General features: G+C 36.1%; 2 protein-coding genes across 5 annotated transcripts in view; one reads left to right on the top strand and one right to left on the bottom strand.

Moving 5' to 3' along the window:
• COL10A1 (collagen type X alpha 1 chain) overlaps nucleotides 1-18,989 on the bottom strand; it is a 35,123-nt gene extending 16,134 nt beyond the window's left edge. For both annotated transcript variants that reach the window (XM_037158084.2, XM_037158082.2), the window contains exon 1: nucleotides 18,713-18,989. The gene's annotated coding sequence lies outside the window, so the exon portion shown is untranslated. The remainder of the gene's footprint in view (nucleotides 1-18,712) is intronic.
• NT5DC1 (5'-nucleotidase domain containing 1) overlaps nucleotides 1-23,242 on the top strand; it is a 118,059-nt gene that overhangs the window by 31,864 nt on the left and 62,953 nt on the right. The window lies entirely within an intron of this gene.

Here is a 23,242-nt window from a genome sequence, read left to right as displayed (position 1 = left end):
GGTGTTGGTGAAATTGGACAGGTATGTGCAGAAAAATGAAACTAGACCACCTTCTTACACCACACACAATAATAAATTTAAAATGGATTAAAGACTTAAATGTTAGACCCAAAACCATAAAAAATTATAGAAAAAAACATAGGCAGCCAAATCTCAAACATTGCTTGTAGCAATATTTTATCAGATATATCTTCTCAGGCAAGGGAAACAAATAAGGCAAAGAAAAAATAAGCATATAGGACTACATCAAGCTAAAAAGCTTTTGCACAGTAAAGGAAAACATCAACAAAATAAAAAGACAACCCACACAATCGGAGAACACATTTGCCAATACATCTGATAAGGGGTTAATACCCCAAATTCATAAAGAACTTTTAAAGGCTACCAGGTATTTTTAAATACTCTTCTGTTTAATTTAGCTTTATTGTTACTTAAATCAAGCAACTAATGTCCCGTCCCGTATCAGCAGTGGCTGAAATGTTAATATACTTTCTCAGGGTAGGCGTACCTCCTGTTCTCTTCTGGCCACCTCACGCCCAGCTCCCGTTTCTGCCTTACAGCATTGTCTTCTGCAGTTGCCAACAACTGCGATCCCTTAAAATTAGGAATACTTTGATACATATATAGCATATGGAATTATTGTCTATGAAAAGCAAAGAATATTAATACAAGAAACATACATGTATCTGCTACCCAGGTTAAGAAACCTACGTGATGCCTACTTTCTGAAGCCCCTTCTCTGTGTCCCTATTTAGGTAACTGTGATGAATTTAGTATCTATTCCCTGAGTCTTATACCCTTCCACACCTCATTCCCCAAAACACACCATATAATTATCCTATAATAACTTCTTATTGCATGTTCTTCAATTTATTTAAAAGGGTTATATTGTGTGTGTTTTTACATCTTGCTTTTTTGATGCAACATTATGTTTTTGAGATTTACCCATATTGATTTCTGTGGCTGTTGTTTATTCATTTTTTTTGCTGCTATCTAGTTTTCCGTGGTATGAGCATATCAGATTTTGTTTACTGATGTATATTTAGCTTAGTTTTATTTGTTTGCTGTTAAAAATGATGCTGCTTTAAACATTTTTATATACTTCCTGACTACCAACAAAAGAATTTTGCTAGAAGTATACCTTCTAGAAAACTAAACTATTCTGAATAGAAGTAAACTATTATGTTTTCATATTTCTGTTCTACTGGCTAATACCAAATTATTTACGAAAGCCATTTTATATTTTACTAGCAAAGCATAAGAGTTGCAACTACTTGATATCATCTAGGTTTTAATGTTTGACAATCAATCATTGTAAAATGCTGTCTCATTAGATTTTATTTGTATATTTCTGTTTTCTAATGAGGGTGAGCATAATTTCATAAGTTTATTGGTCATTTGTGTTTATTCTTTTTGAAAGCCTCTTTGTATCTTCATGCATTTCTATATCCAGATGCCTGTGTTTGTATCTTTATGCATTGTTTCTTGGGTTGTCTTTTGTTGTTATTTTATTTTTATCATTTCTTACATCTTTTACATGCTGATTTTCATTAGCTATCTGTGTTGAAGATAGATGGCATCTTTAAAATGCATTGTAGGTTGCTATCATCCAGCCAAGAAAGACTATTTTTTTTAGTAACTCATTGAAACCCAGTGAGTTATTTATGTTATTTTTTAACCAACTTTCAGTTGGACTCCAAGCCATTATATATTCAAGAAAAGACCTGGCACTTCTCTGAATGATGGTACAGAATGCTTTATTAAATCTTTCTTTTTGATTTTCTTTCTCTGATAGAGATGATCATTCTTTTTATAGAATTTTCAATTCTAGTTTTACTTGCAAGGTCCAACATCTTTATTAATGCAAGTTCCTAGTCAGCATTTGAATTCAAGTAAAATCAATTTCCTCACCCACTAATAACTAGCACCACATGCTCTTTATCAGAGTTTCCAACAGGAGACTGTTTCCATTCTAGGATTATGATCAGCATTTAATCACTGAAAACCTTGTACAGAATCCTGATTGTTTCAGTAAGTGATTTTCTGAGAAAAAATACTGTAAACACGAGATGCTTCTAGTCTAGAAAATATATAGAAATTTCCCTTTTTAGGAAAATTTTGAAGTCATTTGAATGAAAACCCCCCAAAAGATTGGTTACCTCTTGTTTTTATTTCATAGCTTATTTGCAGTGCACGATATAAATGTGATTGATGCCAGATATTTTATTCTTACTCCTTTAATATACAGAAAACCTTTGTGGGGGCCAAATGGACACCCTTTCTAAAATATGAAACTAATATTAGTATAGTTCATAGGTGTTCCATCTTGTTTTTCAGAATTTGTGGGACCAATGTTAGTCATTTAATTTTTAAAGGCCAGAATACCACAAACTCTGTTTTATTAGGCAGCATTTTTTCTCTTTTTTATCAAAGCTTTAAAAAACCCACAACTTGTTACCTGGACATATTCTTTTAAAAAAGTAGTAGAGGTTGCATTGAATCAAAAATACTTATTTTTAGTAACATAAAAACCAAAACCACAACCCAATTTGACTTCTAAAGTCATATTCTGCTTAGTCTCAGGTTACATATTATTTTATATGTCATCAATGCTCCTTCCACTCTTAAAACACATTAAATCAGCTTGTAACATGCTTCTGCTATTTTGTGGAAATTTGTTGGAATCCGAAAATAAACGTGAACAGGAAAATGAGGTCCTTTATTTATAGTACATGATGGACTTCTGAGTTTTGTGCTCAGAGTGTAGACGCGGACATCTTGGTAGAGGGATAACTCGGGAGGGTTGTGGCAGTGGCTCATAGAGGAGCAAATTAACGAAGTAAATTTACAGTGTTCTTCCCATGTCAAAGAACAGAAGTCAGCACTGCTTTCCTTGTTTCTTTCCATTACTTGTTAACTGTCTTCTTCAGACTGCAGAAGTCTTCACAGACTTCAGACTGCACGCTTCTGTATTTTCCAGCTTCAAGAGACATTTTCGTGTTCCAAAGGCCTTTGTTCTCCATGTTTGTTTGTTCACAGTGTCACTCTGAGTCTGTGCAGACCAAGCAGATGCCCCCAAACACCTGCATGAACTGTTCTCTGTGTTTTATGGTGGGAAAAGATAATGATGATAGCATAGGCATTTGGGTTTATATCTTATCTGGAAAAGGCTTTGGTTCTATCGTGTCCATTTTGATATTACCATGAAATTCCTGGAGACAAGATTTGTTTTTTGAGTAACACTTAAAAGTAATATGAAAATATCTGCTACTTTACTTCTATTAAATTTGACTCAGCATGGGTAATATTTGAAGGAATTATCATCAACACAGATAGCATTAGAAGGATTAGTGCTGTACTTTTCCATTTTTTTATTTTAATTTTTTGTTGTTCAGAATAATTATTTTGTTACTTATAGTTTTTTTCCCATAAAAACTGCCAAGTCACAGCTATCCTTTTGCCAGAGTTAAGGAATGGGAGTGTGCCATTTTTAAAGCTATTAATCAGCATTTTGCAGTGCCACCTATGAGGTCTGTCCAGAAGGTATGCAGCCATGTAATATGAAAACTAGAAACATTTATTGAAAAAATACAGGATAACAAGAATCATTGTACACAGAACAATGACACCTGAGTCCCTTTCAAAGTAGGCACCTTGGGACCTCACACAGTTCTCTCACTTGCCATCAGCCGCCCCATCGTATTTTCCTGAATCTCATTGACGGTCTGAAATCTCTTCCCTTTCAAAGGTGATTTTAGTTTTAGGAAAAGCCAGAAGGCACAGGGTGCCAAATCTGGGCTGTTAGGGGGATGAGTTGCCTGGGTGATTTGGTGTTTTGACAAAAACTCTGCACGAGATGTGATACATGAGTGGGTACGTTATTGTGATGAAGCTGCCAGTTGCCAGTTGCCCATAGCTGTGACCTTCTGACAAATCTGAATATTTTCTATGAAGAAGTGTTCAAGCTTAACACAAAATCTGATGCAGATTTGTTGCTCTGCTCAGTCATTTTGAATGCGACAGCCACACAGTACACATGCTCACTCAATGAAGTCCATTGCGCCCACTGACTAGTACAGTGAGGTTGTCATTGTTCACGTGTGCACATTCCAGCGCACTCCCCTTGGCTGCCCAGTTATGTTGATATCACACAAATTGTTCTCTTTATATTCACAATAATTGGACATTTTTGGACAAACCTCATATTTGCATATATTTGCATAATATATATATATATATATTACAGCAAGTGATCACTTTATGGACAAGCCTGGGAAATAAGCCACTCAAAAAATAACTGTAGCAATTAATTTTATTATAATAAAATCAAGAAAGGTTATTACTAAGTATCATGAACCACAACATGGTTGAATTTGTAGTAGTGTTTGGTTGTGATGTGTTTTCTCTATTAGGAATGTATTAAGCCTTTTTATAACCTTTGAAAAAATATAGAGAGATTAGGACCTTTTAAATTATGATTTTTACATAAATTTACATGGCTATTTGATTTTCTTATAATTAGGATATCCGGAGTACAGTATTACTGGTAATGGTCATCCTGCATTTGAATATTTGAATTTCTACAGCTTTATATAGTTGGAGGTTTTTTAATAACAGAAAATAGGAAAAAGTACATTTATTCTTATTACAACATTAAAATGTAAGGGAGAACACCAGCTTTCATTCACATTACACTAAGCTGCTAAATATGTTTCTTGAACTTGTTTTTCCTAGTTTTCTGTATTGCTTTAAATGTGATTTTAAATATAGAACTCAAATACTTGGGTGTATTTAAATTAACCTTGATTTGCAATAAGCTAGTAAGTGGCCTATTGCAAATAGACTTTGGATAACTATTGCTTAGACTTCACAACAGGAATATGATCTTGAAGAGGGTGGGGTACGAGAACAAGGAGTAAGCCAGAGTGGTGAGTCCATCCTGTGCCCCTGATGACTTTGAGCTAGTTCACCGCATCCCAGCCACAAATGTGCATGCGAGGAGAATAAAACCTCTGTCTGACACTGAGTTCGAGATGAGACTACTTAAATCAGATCTCAGACCGATAGCATTGACCACTCTCTGCACAAACTTCGTTGAAAGTGACTGGATTTGTTTTAAAATGTGTTCGTTGCCAGCTGTTTGGGACAGGATCTGAGACAAAAGGATTCACCTGGAGTATGATGTTGAATGTTCTGAGTGAATGAATGTAGATATCCTGAGATTTGAGTTCAGTTTATGGTTAAAAGGGAATCAAGCAAATAAATAAGAAGTTACCCAGGCTGCAGAAAAACATTGGCTGTGTACCTTTTCAGTAGGTGGCATCAACCTGTGGTCCTAGACAGCTTGGTAAGTGGACTTGATCATACTATGACCTGCCAACTTGAAATAAAAGGGGGAAGAAGGAGTTTCTTTGAAGCTCCGTGGCATAAGTAGTTAATTGGAGTTGCTTCACTCAGGATGGGAGAAAGAAATCCTTTCGGGCTAAACCAAGGAAAATTCTTAGCTGGATAGTTGGAAACTTTCTCCTAAAAAAAGAAGGAAGTACATACCAAGGGTGTGGAGAAGGGTGGGTGAATTAACAAGAGTTAGGATGAGGAGAAATTTTTTTTATCTGTATCTTACAGTTTTTTCTATAATTATGATACAACATATTTCTTAAGCTTTTGTGTACTGCATAGTCTTTTCTGATTTAATTGTTTAAAACTTATAGCACTAAAACTGAATAGAAAGGCCAGAAATAGAACCAAAGGCACTGGTAAATTTAGTATATGATGAAGATGGATGGTATTCAGATCAGTAGAAAATGGATTACTCAGTAAATGGTGTCTGACCAGTGGATATTCATTTGAAAAGGTAAAGTTGTGCATACACATCTAACACCAGGACAAATTCTACAGAGATCAGAGATTTGAGCATAAACAAAAAAAATGCATAAAATTGCCATTAGCAAATGTGAAACATGTATTTGTCTAATCCTGGACCTGGAGTCAGAAAGCCTTCCTAAGTATGACCCTGAACCGAGAAACCATAGGAGAAAACATGTATGAATGGGAGAACACATTCTGCATGTAAGGAAAAATACCAGCAAAGTGAAAGACAAATGACAAAATGGGAGAAAATTTTCCAATTCATACAACAAACAAGGTGCTAATAGTCTTACTATGTAAAAGAGTTTCTTGAAAAAAATTATTAAAAACAGAATAGCCCAGTTGAATGATGGACAAAGGAAATAAACAGTTAACAGGAAAGGAATTATAGACAGCTTTAAACTTATGCAAAAGCATACACTCTCCTTTATAATGAGAAATTGCAAACAAACTGCTGCAGGAAGTGTCAGTGCAAACTTTAAGAATTTTAAATGTGCATGGCCTTAGCCCAGGAATTCTAGCTCTAAGAATTTATCCTACAGATATAATTGCATGTGTGCAGATAATGTGTATGCAGGGTTATTCTTTACACCATTGTTTATAATAGCAAAAGAAGGGAACTCCTTTAATAAGGACTAAGTACATTTTCATACATATGTACAGCGGAACATTAAGGAATCACTCAAAGAGCGGTAGCACCTTGCCCTGTCCATTGTGGCTCATTTGGTTGGAGTGCCATCCTGTACACTGAAAGGTCACAGGTTTGATTCCCAGTCAGGGCGCATACCTAGGTTGCAGGTTTAGTCCCCAATGGAGCGCATATGGAAGGCAACCGATGGATGTTTATCTCACATTGATGCCTCTCCCTCTCCTTCTCCCTCTCCCAGTCTCTCCCCACCCCCTCAGGTGAGGATTTAAAAAAAAAGCTGGAGGTACCTTGTTATAGACTGATATGAAAGGCTCTCCAAATATATTTAGTAGAAAAAATGTGTCTGGAATAGAGTACATGGTAAACAGCACTTACATGACATACACATAATGGTATGTGTGACTCAGGAAATCTCGTACAGCTTGTGTAAGATCGGAAGAAACAGTTGCCTTTTGGAAGGGCAATCACCAGGTAGGAGCGTGAGGGATGGGATGGGAAGGAGGCTGGCTTTTCATTGTATGCTAGTCTTTACCCTAATGTTGTAACATGCACAAGTATAATCTGCTCCAAAATACATCATATAAAAAGACAAAAAGCAAAAGAGAAGAGAATGTAGCATTTGTTTCCATTGTAGTTTATCATACATGGCCTCCAAGGATTGCCTGCTTTTCTGAGCATTAGCATATAGTGGTGAACAACTGTCCTCCTAAAATTTAGTTAATATTTTTTTAGCTAATAGTGCTGAATCTTGCATTGCCTTAGGACTGTCATTGTATATCAGTTTGCATTATACTTAAAATATGGACAAGTTAATAGAAGTGTTAATGATAGCAGAGTTTATTATATGTGTTTTTTTTCGGTACACCAATTTTTTTGTTAAGGGAAAAATGGCTGAAAGTTGGATGATTTATATAAGAAAATCATTATTAACTAAAATTGGAGATTTTTTTGTTTTTCTTAAAGGGAAAGAAACAAATGAGTAAAATAATATTTAGTGTTAATATATACATAAATGGCCCAGACTGGTGTGGCACAGTGAAGTGAATGCTGGCCTGTGACCCAAAGGGTTGCTGGTTCGATTCCCAGTCAGGACACATACCTGAGTTGCAGGCCAGGTCCCCAGGAGAGGGTGTGTAAGATGCAACCACACATTGATGTTTCCTCTCCCTCTTTCTCCCTCCCTTCCTACCTTTTAAAAATGAATAAATAAAATCTGTTAAAAAACATATACATAAGTGTACTCACTTATTTTTTAACATATTTTGAGTGGTTAATTTTATAGGCAGTCATTTCTATACATATATCAAAATGAAAGCATGGCAAAGAAAATAAGAATCCAGTCAAAGAAATATTTTTGGCAATAGATACTATATAACACTGATTTATAGGTTACAGTTGATTCTTTTAAGGACTGTGTTTATCACTAGAACATACTAAAATTTAAGTCATGGAAATTGACATTGCTGCTGCTGAAACTTTCCTAGACATTTGGCTTTTTAGCCTAATTCCTGTGTTTCTTAAATTTTTCTCTCTTTATTATGAGACAGGTACCTAAGCCATGGATAAACACAGGTGGACAGTAAACCAACAAAGTTCTCAAAATATATTTTGTCTGGCAGGACATTTTGGGGTAATTGCACACTTGGTTCAGAATTTGAAGGTGTAGGTGATATTATTAGCAATTTCAACACAATTTAAATTACTCAGGGAGTTCTAAATGTTAAAATAAGAACTTTTTCATAATTAGTAGCTTAAGTAACTGTTTTCATAATTGTAGAATTTCAGAGCACAATAAGCCATTTCTACATACTAACTTAAGCTTCTTCCCACTGTGTATGACAGGAAATTGAATAGACAGTGTGTTTCTTTACTAGACTGACTCTGCATTTTTAGGGTGATAATCCTTTAAATTATTTTCTTGCCAGTATTAACGGAAAACTGACCTGTTCAAATATTGTTCCGGCAGGATAAATAAGTTGAGTCTGAGATGGAGCTTTCCACACAGTGGTGTTTGAATGGGGAGTATAGAGCCCTGTTGCTTTTAACAAAGGTGAACCAAAGGACAGCTGTCAAAAAGGGGAGGTAGACTTAAAATTGGAGAAAGAGTTATTTTCCAAAAGTGCCCCATTGCCTAGTGCAGACACTGAATTAAAAAAGGAAATACATAGTTGAACTTAATGTTGGTGTGCCCAATCGGTGTAGAGATTGAGGTAGAACTGTCGAATCTGGAATTTCCATGTAAAATAAGTTGTGAAAGAATTACAGAATCAGAGAGCTTGAAAATTCTTAGAGATCTTTTTGGCCAATCTCCTTTCTTTAAAGATGAGGAAATTGAAAAGAAATTTGAATAACACAAAGAGTCAGGATTGATTCATGGCCTTTTCCTAAAGTCCTGTATTCCCCTCATGGTAGGTACAGTTAAATGTGTTGATCAGTATTTTAGCTTTATTCTCTATGATAGCTCCCTTTGAGGATTGCCCCATATTCTTGTTGAAGACCTAAAAAAAATTTGTGGGCCATGAGAGATGAGACTTACAGCCTAGATCATACAGTTTTGTAGGCCCTTGTCTGGTCTTCTACAAGGGCAGTGTGAAGCCAGGCCTTACAGAAGTGATGTGATTAGAAGTGTGTTTTTAAAAGATTACTTTGGGGAATCCATGGTCACTAGGAGATCAGTTAAGAAAGTGTTGTTTTGGACTAGAAGGATGTAGTGTAGATAGACTGAGGTAGTTAGGAAAGAGTAATATTTTAAACACTTTACTAATTTCTAGAGATCGGGGCATTAATTTAACAATATTTGGTGAGCTTGCTTTTGTTTGATGTTGCATGCTATTGCTGCTCTCTGGGATATATTCTCATTGTTTAATATAATGTCTGAATAGAAAAACTGAAGAGTCTTGGAGTTTTATACATATGTTTATAGTAGATACATATGTAATGAGTTTGGGAATATCACTTAAAATTGTAATGTAATGTATACGTATGTAATGTATACAGTGTTCATATTTAAATATTACATATGTTTGGCATTTTATTAACAATTTCAGATTGTATTATTTTTATGATATACTAGTGAATAAGATTACATTTTATAACATTTTATGGCACTCGAAAATGTCCACTGAAATCTCAGCATCTCTGGATTTACACATCATTTTGAATTTGTTCATGGGTTAGAACTCGCAGCTCCTACCTGCAGTTTGTATCATCTGCTCAGCCCTTTATTTTGCCTCTGTACAGTTACCGTGCCCACCTGCCCACTCCCTTCAGTGGCTGAACCTCGCTCTTCTGTCCCCCTCTGTCTGCCTTGTGAAAGATACTCGTTCGGAACGGCGTGCCTCCCATTGAGCATGTCAGCCATCTTAAATCCCATTCCTATATGCACAGACATTTTTACCGTACATATTTTTCTTGCCTAAGAACACAGGAAGAAAAAATAAGTAAGTTTTCCACTTACACTCTTTTTGGTTTGTGCACTCCAAATTACCATGTGATTAAAAGGCATTTGTAAAGCAAAATTTTACTCCATTCATTCATTCGTTCATTCATTTACTCACATGAAATAATTAAGCATTTCCATGCTATTTGTTAAGTGTACTAATATGGGACTATTAAATTTAAATAATTTTATGTGGTCTCTTCATATGCTTTTAAGTTCACAAAGTTATCAAGACAACAGTGCACATTGAAAAACATCATGTTGGGTAGTTAAATGCAGGGTTAGGTTTATAGATAGTATGTTGGAAACCATTAGTTTTTTATTTCTACTTCCTGTTTATAATGGGAATAAAATCTGTCCATTTTAGTTTTTCTATAATAAATACTAGCTTTAAATAAAACTTTAAATTTTAAAAAGCACAAACAAAATACCAGAGCCTTTAAATAATAATAGCTCTTTTATTTTATCATTGAGACATTTATAAGCTGATCATTTTGTCTCATCAGATATTCTTTTGTTTCTGGAGCACCAGCGTGTTTATTTTGGCTTCTAAAGCTTTAAAAGGACATGCTATTTGGGGAGTAATGGATGCCAACTTTATTAAAAACACCTCTTGTACTTTACTAAGCTACTTCTTTGACTAAGATGCAGGGTTACAGTGACCTACTTGATTCTTGTACACCACTTCTTACAAAGGAGAAAGAGAAATGGAAATTTTGAAGGAGATGGAGGTTGTGAGGTTTGTATTTCATAGTCTACTCTAAAAGGAAGCACTGTGTTCATTTTCATTATACTTCCAGTACAGTACAGTTGACTTCTGAAATGCAAATGTTAAACTACTTTGAAGATTCAGAATTTGAAATGAGAATATGAGATTAGAAAATGAAGGAGCTGTTTGATTCTTTTTCATCTATTAATGATTGGAGTTTTAACACTGTAAAATAGCACACAGCAGTTGAATAGTCAACTTCTTTTATTAATACTTCACTTCCCTTTCTTTCATCTTGGCCTCTGCACCATGAAATAGACCCCTTTGCCTCTTTTTTCAAAAATAAGACAAAACTAGTAACAACTTTTTCAGTTCTCTCTCCTCTGCCTTTAATTTCATCTGTGATGTTGCTTATGCATCATACTTCTACCCTGTCAGACATCGGGAGCCTTGCTCTTTCTTCAAGGCAGTCCAACTTCTGTGTGCTGAATTCATCCCCCCTCTATCTCACATGGTGCTTTTATTCTGACATTTATTCTCCATCCTATCCTTACCACATCCTCATCTAAACTGCTTGACATAGTCAAGACTTGAATGCTAAGAACTGGAAAAGGAAACCGTCCTATAGCCCTGTAATTCCTTCTCTTCTCTTTTTCCCTCTCCTTTCACAGCCATACTTCTTGGATAATTGCTCCATATTTTCCTTTTACAACTCCAGTGCTATCCTTGGCACCTGTCATTAATAAGGTCAACCAGAAAGTCCAACTTGCTAGGTCCAGTGATCTGTTTTCAGGAGGCACATTATCATTCTTCTAAATATCTAACTTTATAAATTACTCTTTCTCAAAACTCACTTTTCTCTTGGCTTTTTTACTACCCCTGTCCCTTTTCTGCTGATCAATTCTGGCTTTCTTGTCTTATTTCTTGATTTCTCTCTTTGCTCATCCTGTGAAAGTTGGGACTCCTAAAGGGCCTGTGTTTGGTTCTCTTTACTGCAGGGGCTACTTGGATGGTCACAGTCATTGTCACAACTTTATACCTCATTTATTTATATGCCGATTTCCCCCTCATCTGGTTTCTACCTGCGATCTCTTGCCTCTTCTCCAGACCCATATTTCCAACACCCTGTTGGAAATTTACTAGATACCGGAGTCAGGAATCAGGAGACTGTGGTAATCGTCCTGTTATAAAAGATGATATGGGAGTAAACTCAGGAGTCTCAGAGGGAATAGGGAAGCCAGGTGTTTACAAAATACAGTAAGGAGGTGGAATCCTCAGAATCTTATATTCCATTTGATTGGGGGACTGGGACTGAAGGAGTGACTTTGACGTTTTGAGCTTGGTCTCCGGAAGGTTTGTGACTGCATTAAGCTTTGGGATACAAGAACATGAGCAGGTCTTTCCAAGATGAGGGTTGTATCTTTGAACATGTAGAATTGGAAGTGTCTGTTTGATGTCAGCTATTTATTTGACTTGTATGAGTATAGCTTTTCAGAGAGATCTGGTGTGGATAATGGATTTGGAAGGAGTCCATCGATAGGTGGACATTGAAGAAATGGGAGAGAACACAGCACAGGAAGTGAAGAGAAGGCTAACGTCACAGCTTTTTATAAACATTCTACGCACATTTCCCACCCCTTCTCTAGCCGCTTCACCCCATCTTCACATGTAAACTTTGTTGTAACCATGGCAAATTAGTGGACGTTCTCTTTCCTTTGTCTTAAAACACACTGATCAGTGTTTTAATTTGCCCCATCCATATGGTGAATTTTATACTAGAAAATTTAGCTTAAATAACATCTCCAAGAAGCTGTCATTAGGTTTAATCATTCCTCCACCTCGGCCACCACAGAGCCTTATGATAGCACTTAGTACATTTTTTTCTGTCACTTAGTACTAGACTATCTTCTATAGGCTTAAGTTGGCAAGTGTAGGGCCAAATTTGCTTATTTGTTAAGGTAATATAATTTTTGGTGGAACGTTTTGTGATTATATGGCTCATTAAACTTATAATAAGAGTAACTTAAAAATTAACGCCTGGCTCAGTGGATTGAGCATGAGCCTGTGAACCAAAAGATCGAGGTTCAATTCCCCATCAGGGCACATGCCTGGGTTGCAGGCCAGTTCCCAGCAGGGGCCAGTTCCCAGCAGGGGTCACATGAGAAGCAACCATATATTGATATTTTTCTCCTTCTCTCCTTCCCTTCCCTTCTAAAGATAAATAAATAAAATCTAAATAAACAAATAAAATTATAAAAAAAATTTAACGCCTGGCCATGTTAATATTTAGATATGACTTTTGACAGGTCCACCAAGAAAACGCGTCTGAGTTCTAGGTTAAGCTCTGCTAGCTCACCAGAGAAAAGGGTCAGTAAATTTAAACAACCTACAATCCCCCTCCATACTGGTTTATTTTCATAGTGTAATAAAATACAGAAAAATGATAGCTTTATACCTTACCACTAGATGGCTGAATTACATTGTTTTTGAAAAAGAAGTAAAATCTAATGACTCAAAGTAGCCTACTATGTAGTATTTAGCAAAATGTATCTGATGTTTAAATATATAATTATGTGTATACACATATGTACATATATGCACATATATAAATTAATATTTGAATAGCCATGTTAATTGGAATTAAGAATTGTTTTTCAAAAACTTATAAAAATTATAACCTTGTATGATTTTTGCTTTAATTTATGATGTATTTTCATAAGACATATAAAAAGTCAATATATTTTAAAATTACAATCTCGCACAGAATAGCCATACACATGATCTCTGAAGTTCACAAACACTGTGAAGGTGAATTTCGCTCTGTTAGACAACTGGTATATGTTGTCAGATGAGTACATTCACCTTATCTTTCAACACAGTTCTGTAGAGTCTGTTCAACTGAAGTTCAAACTGAAACAAAAAGATAATACACTATTTATTTGTTTAAAAAATATTTTATGTATTTATTTTTAGAGAGAGGAAGGGAGGGAGAAAGAGAAGGAAACATCAATGTGTGGTTGCCTCTCCAGCACCCCCTACTGGGGACCTGGCCCAAAACCCAAGCATGTGCCCTGACTGGGAATCAAACCATCTACCCTTTGGTTTGCAGGCTGGCTCTCAATCCACTGAGCCACACTAGCCAGGGCCACTATTTCTTTATTAAAATGTTAAGTTGTAACACATTTTCTTCCAATTTTTAAATCTCCTTGAATCAACTCATGGTCATAAATGCCTCTGTTTTTGGTCAGGCATCAGGAATATATTAAGTTGAACTACACCAATTGCCACTTTCATTTATCGAAAACAGTCAAATGTCAGCAGTTTCATGTAATTCAACCTAATACACAACTTTTAAAATATTTTTTTAGTAATTTTCATTTCTTACATGACTTACAGTCAATTGCAATGACCTAAATAGTTCCTGTCGTTTTAGGGCTGTCGAGCTTGGTAAGCAAATGTTTTGACCTTGACAGGGTTATTTCTTTACCTTGTCTGTGGGATTTTATGGAGGATAACACGCACAGAAATGCAATCTGGCAAAATAACCTTCAGAGTGACTAATAGGTCTCAATAACTGCCAGTGCTTCCAGGTACCAGTTCAGCGTAAAGTTGTACATGTTGCGCTCAGAAAATGCAGGGTGCGTCTTTTAAGCTAGGGTGCACAGTGCCTCTCTGCAGTGAATATTTCCAGGTTTACTTTGGTTATATGCTAATTGAAGTGATTGACCAAAAAGATGTTAAAGTGTGGATCTCAGATCAACGTTTCTTTGTAATGTATTTCTCTGCCTTGGAATAGCATGAATGTAGCAGTATAATTTTATTTTGGAGTTCCTAGTGGTAGTGCTAACATTTAAAATATAGGATATGACACAAAGCCCCCTTTTTATGAGCTGGTGATCTATGCCAAGTTTCTTAATACAAAATCATAAGCATGTAATTCTGTAACATAACAATATCACACTCAAGCACACCATATGACATTTTAGGTGAAATGTTCAAATTGCTGTCCATCACATCCCCTACCGACCACACTCAGTGGCGTTACTTCTGCAGGACCCCGTATAGGATATTTTTAAATAATTACTAAATTTAATATTGTAGTGACACAGCAAAGTATCTGAAGTGACGCTTTGGGCTAAGTCAGAAATTGCCACCGAGGCCTCGATCTCTCTCCTTTCCTGTGTGGTGACATGTCCATGGTCATCCAGTTTCCTCTTGGGGGGAGACGTGCTTTTTGATCAGTTCAGAGTTAAGCAAGGCAGTGGTTGTTTACCTTCCAGAACTCCGACAACAGGGTCACCCAAACATGTACTTCTTACTACATGTAAGCACCTACACGGGTGCTCTCACCCATGTTTTGGAACTTTCATGTCAACTGTCTTTTAAGGTCCCAACAAAATGTTGATTTTTAAAAAATACACAAAACTTTGTATTTGCTTTTTTAAAAAAATTGTATTTACTTTTTTTTTTGTAAATGCTAGGACAGTGAGGTAATATAACAATTTGAAAGTACAGTCTTCATGGTGTTTATTTGGTAAACTTAGAGGTTAATTTAATTATGAAACAGAAAAGTCCTCCCTGAGAAATACTTGTCTATTTTTAATGATAGAATTAAATACTGATTTCTTGTTTGTTCTGTTTTATTTCATTCATCAAATGAAAATAAAGCAATGTTTGACCGTGTGTGCCTCATGATTAATAATAAGAGATATAATAAGAGATACTTCTTAGAAGAGACATCATATTTCTTGATTTGGCTGTAATTTCTTATTAATTAATTAACAAGGAAAAATAAATTGTTTTGAGAAAGTACAGTATTTTCTTGTGAAGTAAAATTAGAAAACCTCATTGAGAATTTTTTTAAAAAATTACAACCGCATTGTTTTTTTATCTGTTTTTACTCCTTGTGCCAATTTGAAATGAGGTTGTTAGAATAGAACTTCATTTTGACAGAGACTTTATAGACTTTATATGTGTCCAACTGAATAAATATTGCGCTAAAATATTCCTCCACCTGAATTATTTAAGGGTACAGATATGTAACATGGCTATACTTTACTGACTTATTCAAACTGCTCCAAGGATCTGGGATAATCTGAGAAAGATAACAATCTTGCTTATTGTGAACAGTCAATTTAGTTAGACCTTATAGTATTAGTTTTTATTTTAATGTTCTTGTCACTCATCAGCACAAGCTCCTTTTCTGAAAGTCAGTGACCCTTGCTAGGTCACCTAAAGGACTATGATAATTCAAAATTTGCTCAGGACCATATTTTGACATTAAATAATATAATACATTAAATTCAGTTTAAGAAACTTGAACATGGCCTTATAAAGGCCATGTTCCTTAACAATCTGTCTCCCGTAATGAAATGTCACGATAGTGGCCAATATACTCTTATTCTGCCATTGCATAAAAACCTTGAAGTTATGTTAAGGTCAATACTATTTGTTTAATTTTTTAAATAATATTAGTGGTCACTTGTTTCTGATCATCCTTCATATTGGAGAGGAATAAATAAAACAAGGAATGATATTTTCCATTTGTCTCTCATTTTTTGTTTAACATTTACTTTCTGTAGTGTTCCCCTTGGTCCCTGTCTTTCCAATTTTCTGACAAAATTGAATTTTGATGTTTAAGGTTTAAAAAGAAGTGGTATGCACTCTCTGCTTTTCAGTCCCAAAGTATTAAAATGAACTCAGTATAATCTGTTCAAGCACTACCATACTATGTATACCACAGAGTAGAAAGGAATGTGTCATAAAGAAGATATGGGGGCCCTGGCTGATGTAGCTCAGTGGATTGAGCACAGACCTGCAAACCAAAGGATTGTGATTCGACTCCCAGTCAGGGCACATGCCTGGGTTGCAGGCCAGTTCCCAGCAGGGGACCCAGGAGAGGCAACCATACACTGATATTTCTCTCTTTCTCGCCTTCCCTTCCCCTCTAAAGATAAATACATTAAATCTTAAAAAAAAAAAAAAGAAGAAGAAGAAGAAGACGGGTAAACTAAGGGAGGGGCAGTTAACATTTTCTCATAGGAATGGATGAGGAGGACATAAGGAAGCCTTCTGTGGGCAGTGGCAATTTAGAGTTGCCTTAAAAGATACAGTAGAAGGGGGCGGGGCAGGAGAAGTCAGGTTGGTGACACTGCCGATATTTTTATGACACTTTCATAACATTTGCTTTTACAATTCAGTGTATCTTGAAGGAGATTACCTTTGAAAACTATCAAAGACAAGATAATAAAGATTAGATGATGCCAACTGTGCTTCAAGTCCTTTCCCCACCCCCAGCCCACTGGTTATCACAACACAACTGTGGACACAGTGCTTTATGTTCCCCTCAGGGCTCCAGTTAGGCCACTAGCTCCTGGTCCATGGAGGAACCATTTACTCCCTGGGAAGATGGGTTGCCGCATCTTTCCTCACCACAGTTTATTTAGTGTTTGGATTTCTCTTTGCCAAAGTATGCTCCATAGCACTAATTCCCCTCCAAACAAACAAGACAGGAGCAGAGGGAGCAGATTCGCCTGGGGCTGCATTACCCGGGTTGTTTGGGGTAGGAACAGGGAAAACAAAACAAAACTGGTGTGTGTCCCAAATATTTTCTGTCCCAGGTAGTTTGCCTCTTTCCCCCAATCTCATGCTTTCTTGATTACCTTGGTGTAAAATGAAGGTCCTTCCCTCCCCCCAATCTTTTAAATTTATTGCAGTGCTCTAAGTTTCTGTAAAACTGTCAAATTGTGTGGGACCAGACAGTTGTTACTATAACCTGTGTAGTGGAACCCTAGACAAATAACTTTTATGGGCTTCCACTCTGGTTTCTGTCCTTTGGCCACTGCTAACTTGGAAGCTCAGACGGTGAGAAATGAACTACCGGGACGGGTTCAAAGAGTTGAAACTATGTTGAAAAAGCTGTCTGCCAAAAACCAGTGCGGAAGTCTTAAAATGAAACCATTTTTTTTAGATTTGAAAAGTAATTAACATGAATTGTTGAAGAGATTTGAGCCCAAAGGGAGATCAAGTATATATAAAACTGCATTTTTGTACATTAATCTTTTTCAGTAGAGCATAACAGAAAATTGCATGAAAACACAAGACAGGGTATGTCCCTATACTCTCCAAATTTGGGTTCATTTTTTTTTTAAGGAAACAAATCAAACAGAATGGTGACATATTGGAAATTGGTGGGAAGAGGAAAGCACACTTTAGTTCAGAGGCTCTGAGAGGGAAATCATAAACATTGACAAAGACCGGTGGCCACCCTGACTGAGGCTCCTTCTGAAAGCCTTGGAGTTCTTCATTAGTCCATCCTTTTGACCACTAACAGATGTACAACTTTCTCAAACTATAAAAACAAAAGGCCTTCCACAAGTTACAAGAGCATTCAGAGAAATGAAAAGCACAGATTTCAATTCAGTTTTTTGGTACTTCCCAGTCTTTTCTTCTCATCTTCTATTTGAAATGTTCCCTTTTTAGAGAGTAAAAGCATCACATATTGGCAACCTGAGCTCCAAAGAAGTCAATTCCTCTAAACTTCCAAGAACTTTCTAGTTTAATAGCTGGAATAAGTACAGAGTTCTCTACTACAGTTTTTATTATATAATAATTCTATAATTGTCGGGAGCGATTGTCTCCCATCGATGGGAGACATCAGTGTTATAAAAGTGAGTGCCGATCTGGGATTCTTTAAATGATCTTTTGTAGGTACATGAAATTGCAGGCGTTGGCTTCTAAGTTTTTGGGCATCTATGTGGATACTTTCCTACTCCTGTTTAAATCACCCACTCTAACATCTCTTCATATGCAAAAAAAAATTGAGTTTATAAATCATTTGCTTTATATGTAACCATTGCTTAGTGAAGACAAAAAACTACAAAACACAATCTCATGAGACACAGAAAAAGTATCATTTTCTGTAAATATATTTTACCTCTTCTGAGCAATTGTTTAAATAGCCACAGTCCATGTCCATGCCCTGGTTTTCATTTAAGCACATCCGTGGCCACATAAACCTATTGTCACACATTTGCATTTCTCCTACCTGTATTTGCTGGTCCCTAAGTGCTTGTTGGCTGCTCTTTAGAAGTCACTACTTCGTCATCGTGGTGGGTTCTTCAGTTACGCACAGTCAGAAGTTCATAGGTGCTGCCGGTAGTGATTCCAGGAAGGGGAAAAAGTCCACTACTTCCAGAGCCCTTCTGGGGTCGTTTTTCAACTTTAGACTTTTTTCCTACAAAGCTGTGCTGAATCATATGCTGGCTACCAAATGATGATCTGCCTTCTGATTCATTTCCAGAAGAAAATAAATTTCTGTTGTTTTCCAGTAGTCAGTGACTTTTTGAGACATGAATGGGGGTGGGGAATTCCATTTACTTGATCCCATTTGTTAATGCAAGAATGGAATGACACCTTGGCAAGAACAGTTGTGATTGGGATGGCTCGAGAAACAAATCTTTCAGTAGTTTCAACTAATAAATTTAAGAGATATGTGCATTTTAGGAGGAAAATTACTTCATATCTACCTACTAACTAGCAATATTAGGAAGTTACACAGAAGACCAGTTTTTACATTTTAAAGATCAATGATATTTTTAAAAATAGACAATTATATGTGACTTTTTTATACCTTTATTGATTTTTAGTTTCTTTTCATTTTTAAAATGGACTGAGCTGTGTGTGTGTTCTTATTGAAAACCAGAGAAACATAACCCTTTTCTTTAAAGAGAAAAAAGAGACTTTGTATTAATTCATCAATCCTATTTTTTCTTTTATTCACATGCTTTTTCCTAATTACCCAGATTAGACAATTTATACATACATGATTATTGATTTTTCTACCCATTCTTTTGTTTATTTCCTCAAAGCCAAAATAGACTATGAATTATAGAATATCCTAATTATTGGACACTTCTTCAGCATCATTACTACATTTATGACTTTTAATATCATGTAAATAATTAATTTACCAACTTGCTGAATGAATCGTTGTGCCATAGCTATGTCCTGTATTTTCTTCATGATCCCTGGAGTACATGTAATACTGGTAGCCTTTTCTACATGCTGATAAGTAGAAAGCACTCTTAAAAGCAGCTCAGTAACATATTTGGAAAGTAATTCATTTATAATCTAAATCCATGAGAAATTTCTAAATTTCCAAAGGGGCTTCCTTTTTATCTTATATCTAGTACTTACTTAAATACATGTAAAAAATGAAAATGATTTTCCTGAAGGCAATTTCGTCAGAGTGGTTTTTATTTAAAGTCGAAAGGACTGAAATTCTTAAATATACTAGTTCTAACCTTGAAATGAGAATAATTTTATTTCACAAACTTGAAATGAGAAAAAATTATTCTCATTTGGAAGTGAGCTGATGAAGTATCTTGTGTGTCATATCTTTTAGAATTTCAGTCATTAAGTAAATTATTTGGGGGCACTCACTGTGTGCAGAGTTGTGTGTGAGGTGTGCTATAGGAGTTATAGGATGGTTAAGAAATTTCCCTTGCCCTCAAGAAAATTAAATCACGCTCAAACTGTTTAGAGCATTTAGCTGCTTTAGAGTCATCTTTTATAGGCTTTTATCACCAATGATTTGTGTATGTATAATAAAATATATCAGATGTAAAAGCAATGTATTCTAAACACGTTTATAAAATCAGTTCATGTGGAATAATTTTTAAGGTAATAAAAATAAATAGTGTTGATCTTGAATAATTGTGCAGATTTTACGTGATGAAATTCAAGCCTGTCGTCAGTTGCTGTGCGTTACTCTTGCCTCCTTCTTAACCCCTCTGCCTCCCGTCAGTTTCTAAACTGATTCGAATTGTTTTTAAACAATACTTGTCCTCAGTGTCTTGAAAGGTAGACCTTTCTTAGAAAAGACAAAACCTGTGACCATTGTTGGGAAATTACCTTGCGTAGTCTCCAAGTTGAAATGAATACATGTGACTATTTAGCTCAACTGAAATGTAATAAAATTACTCTATGTATCTGGTGTTGGTTTTCTAAAAATGTTCTTATTTCACCTTCATTCTTGAAGGATATTTTCTGTAGGGGCAAAAGTCTAGGTTAATGGTTATTTCTTGTATTATCTTCTACTTTTTTTAATGTAATGTAATACAGGGATTATAGGGTTTTTTCTTTTTTTTAAAAATATATTTTATTGATTATGCCATTACAGTTTTTCTATTTCCCCCTTCATTCCCCTCTACCCTGCACACCCCTCCACCACCATCCCCCCCTTTAGTTTATGACCATGTGTCTCAAGTTCTTTAGATTCTGTATTTCCCATACTATTCTTGCCCTCCCCCCTATCTATTTTCTACCTACCGTCTATGCTACTTATTCTCTGTACCTTCTCCCCCCTTCTCCTTCTCTCACTTCCCTGTTGCTAACCCTCCATGCCATCTCCATTTCTGTGGCTCCACTCCTGATCTACCTGTCCTTTTGTTTTAGGTTTGGTTCTTAATAACTGTGAGTTTGCTGTCCTTTCACTGTTCATCTTTTTTATCTTCTTTTTCTTAGGTAACGCCCTTTAACATTTCATATAATAATGGCTTGGTGATGATGAACTCCTTGAATTTGATCTTATCTGAGAAGCACTTTATCTGCCCTTCCATTCTAAATGAAAGCTTTGCTGGATAGATCAATCTTGGTTGTAGGTCTTTGGATTTCATGACTTGAAATACCTCTTTCCAGCCCTTTCTTGCCTGTAAGGTGTCTTTTGAGAAATCCGCTGACAGTCTGATGGGAACTCCTTTGTAGATGACTGTCCCCTTATCTCTTTCTGCTTCTAGGATTCTCTCCTTCATTTTAATCTTGGCTAATGTCATTATGATGTGCCTTGGTGTGTTCCTTCTTGGGTCCAACTTCTTAGGGACCCTCTGAGCTTCCTGGATTTCCTGGAAGTCTATTTCCTTTGCCAGATTGGGGAAGTTCTCCTTTATTATTTGTTCAAATAAGGTTTCCACTCGTGGCTGTTCCTCTTCCCCTTCTGGTAGCCCTATAATTCGGATGTTGGAACGTTTAAAGATGTCCTGGAAGTTCCTAAGTCGCTCCTCATTTTTTTGAATTCTTGTTTCTTCATCCTTTTCTGTTTGGTCATTTTTTTCCTCCTTCTGGTCCACTCCTTTGATTTGAGTCCCAGTTTCCTTTCCATTACTATTGGTTTCCTGTGTATTTCCATTCATTTCAATTAGTTTAGCTTCCATATGTTCCTCTAATTTGTGACTAAAATCAACCAGTTCTGTGAACATCCTGATCACCAGTGTTTTGAACTGTGCATCTGATAGGTTGGCTGTCTTTTTATTGCTTAGAAGTATTGGCTCTGGGGCTTTGAGCTGTTCTTCTTGAGCCATAATGTTTTGGTCTGTTTGTGCCTGTTATGTATGAGGAGTGGAGACTTAGTTGTTCACCAGGGTGGGGCCACCCAGCTCGCTGGTTTGTGACGCTGTATGTGGGGGCGAGGTCAGAGAGAGACAATGGTGGTCCCCTCTGCCGCTTTCTGCAGCTGGGGCCTGTGCAGTCCATCTCACTGCTCGCTCCTTCACCAGTTTATCTGCCTGCTAATGTGTGACTGCGATCAGCCCTCAGTGGGTCCTCCTGCTTCTCCACACCTGGGATCCGCCCACGGCTTCTGGGGCACCTGGGTCTCGCTCCCAGGTGGGTCCGGTGATCTTTCCTGCCTGACCCCGCTCTGCTGCTGGCTCTGCCCCTCTTACCAGTTTGGCTGAAGGGTTCGTTGTTGTCAGACTTCCATGTAGTTCAATTTTCTGTGGTTTGGCTGCGTTTTTGTTGCTAAAACTTTGTTGTTTTTAAACCTAGTTGTGGTAGAAGGTGCAGTGCTTCCACCTACACCTCCATCTTGGCAGAAGTCCTCTACTTTCTATTTTATGTTGAGAAGTTACTTGTCAGTCTAATTGTTCTTTAAAACATAATCTGTTTTGTTCAGACTACATTGAAAAATTTCTCTGCCTTTGATTTTTAGATTTTTTATTATAATGTTTCTTTGCATAGTTTCTTTTCTTTTTTTACCTCCTATGGGATTTAAATGTGTGTGTACACCACTGATTAATTTTTGAAAAATTCTGAGTCAATATCTCTAAAAATATTGTTTTCGTCATTTTTCTTCTCTTTCTAGAATTTCATTTACATGTGTTTTAGAAGACATATTTACTGATTCTTTATAACTCTTACCCCTTTTTCAATATTCTCTCTTTTGTTGTTAGTTTTCTTCTGATCTGACTTCTAACCTCTTTCCTAATTCTTTCTTTAGCTGTGTCTAATCTGTTTTTAAGTCTATCCTTTTAAAGTCCTAATTTTGATTACTGTATTTTTTAGATCTAGAATTCCATTCAGTTCCTTTTATATTTTATAGTCCCCAGGGGGGAGAAAATCTTGATTTTTAATTTGTAGCTCTTTGCATTTATAATGCACAGATAAAAACTATAGCTTCATTGTGCCATAGGATCCCTTATGCATTGGGTTTTGTCATCTCTTTTTCCCTCCCGTGGTATTTGCTTTTATTTTGTTTTCATACTATATCACGTCTTTATATACTGTTTTTAATTGATAT

This window comes from Artibeus jamaicensis, unplaced genomic scaffold (genome assembly GCF_021234435.1).
Source record: "Artibeus jamaicensis isolate MK-2021 breed Jamaican fruit bat unplaced genomic scaffold, CSHL_Jam_final contig_387, whole genome shotgun sequence".
Classification (NCBI taxonomy): domain Eukaryota; kingdom Metazoa; phylum Chordata; class Mammalia; order Chiroptera; family Phyllostomidae; genus Artibeus; species Artibeus jamaicensis.
This window is presented reverse-complemented; position numbering and strand designations above follow the sequence as displayed.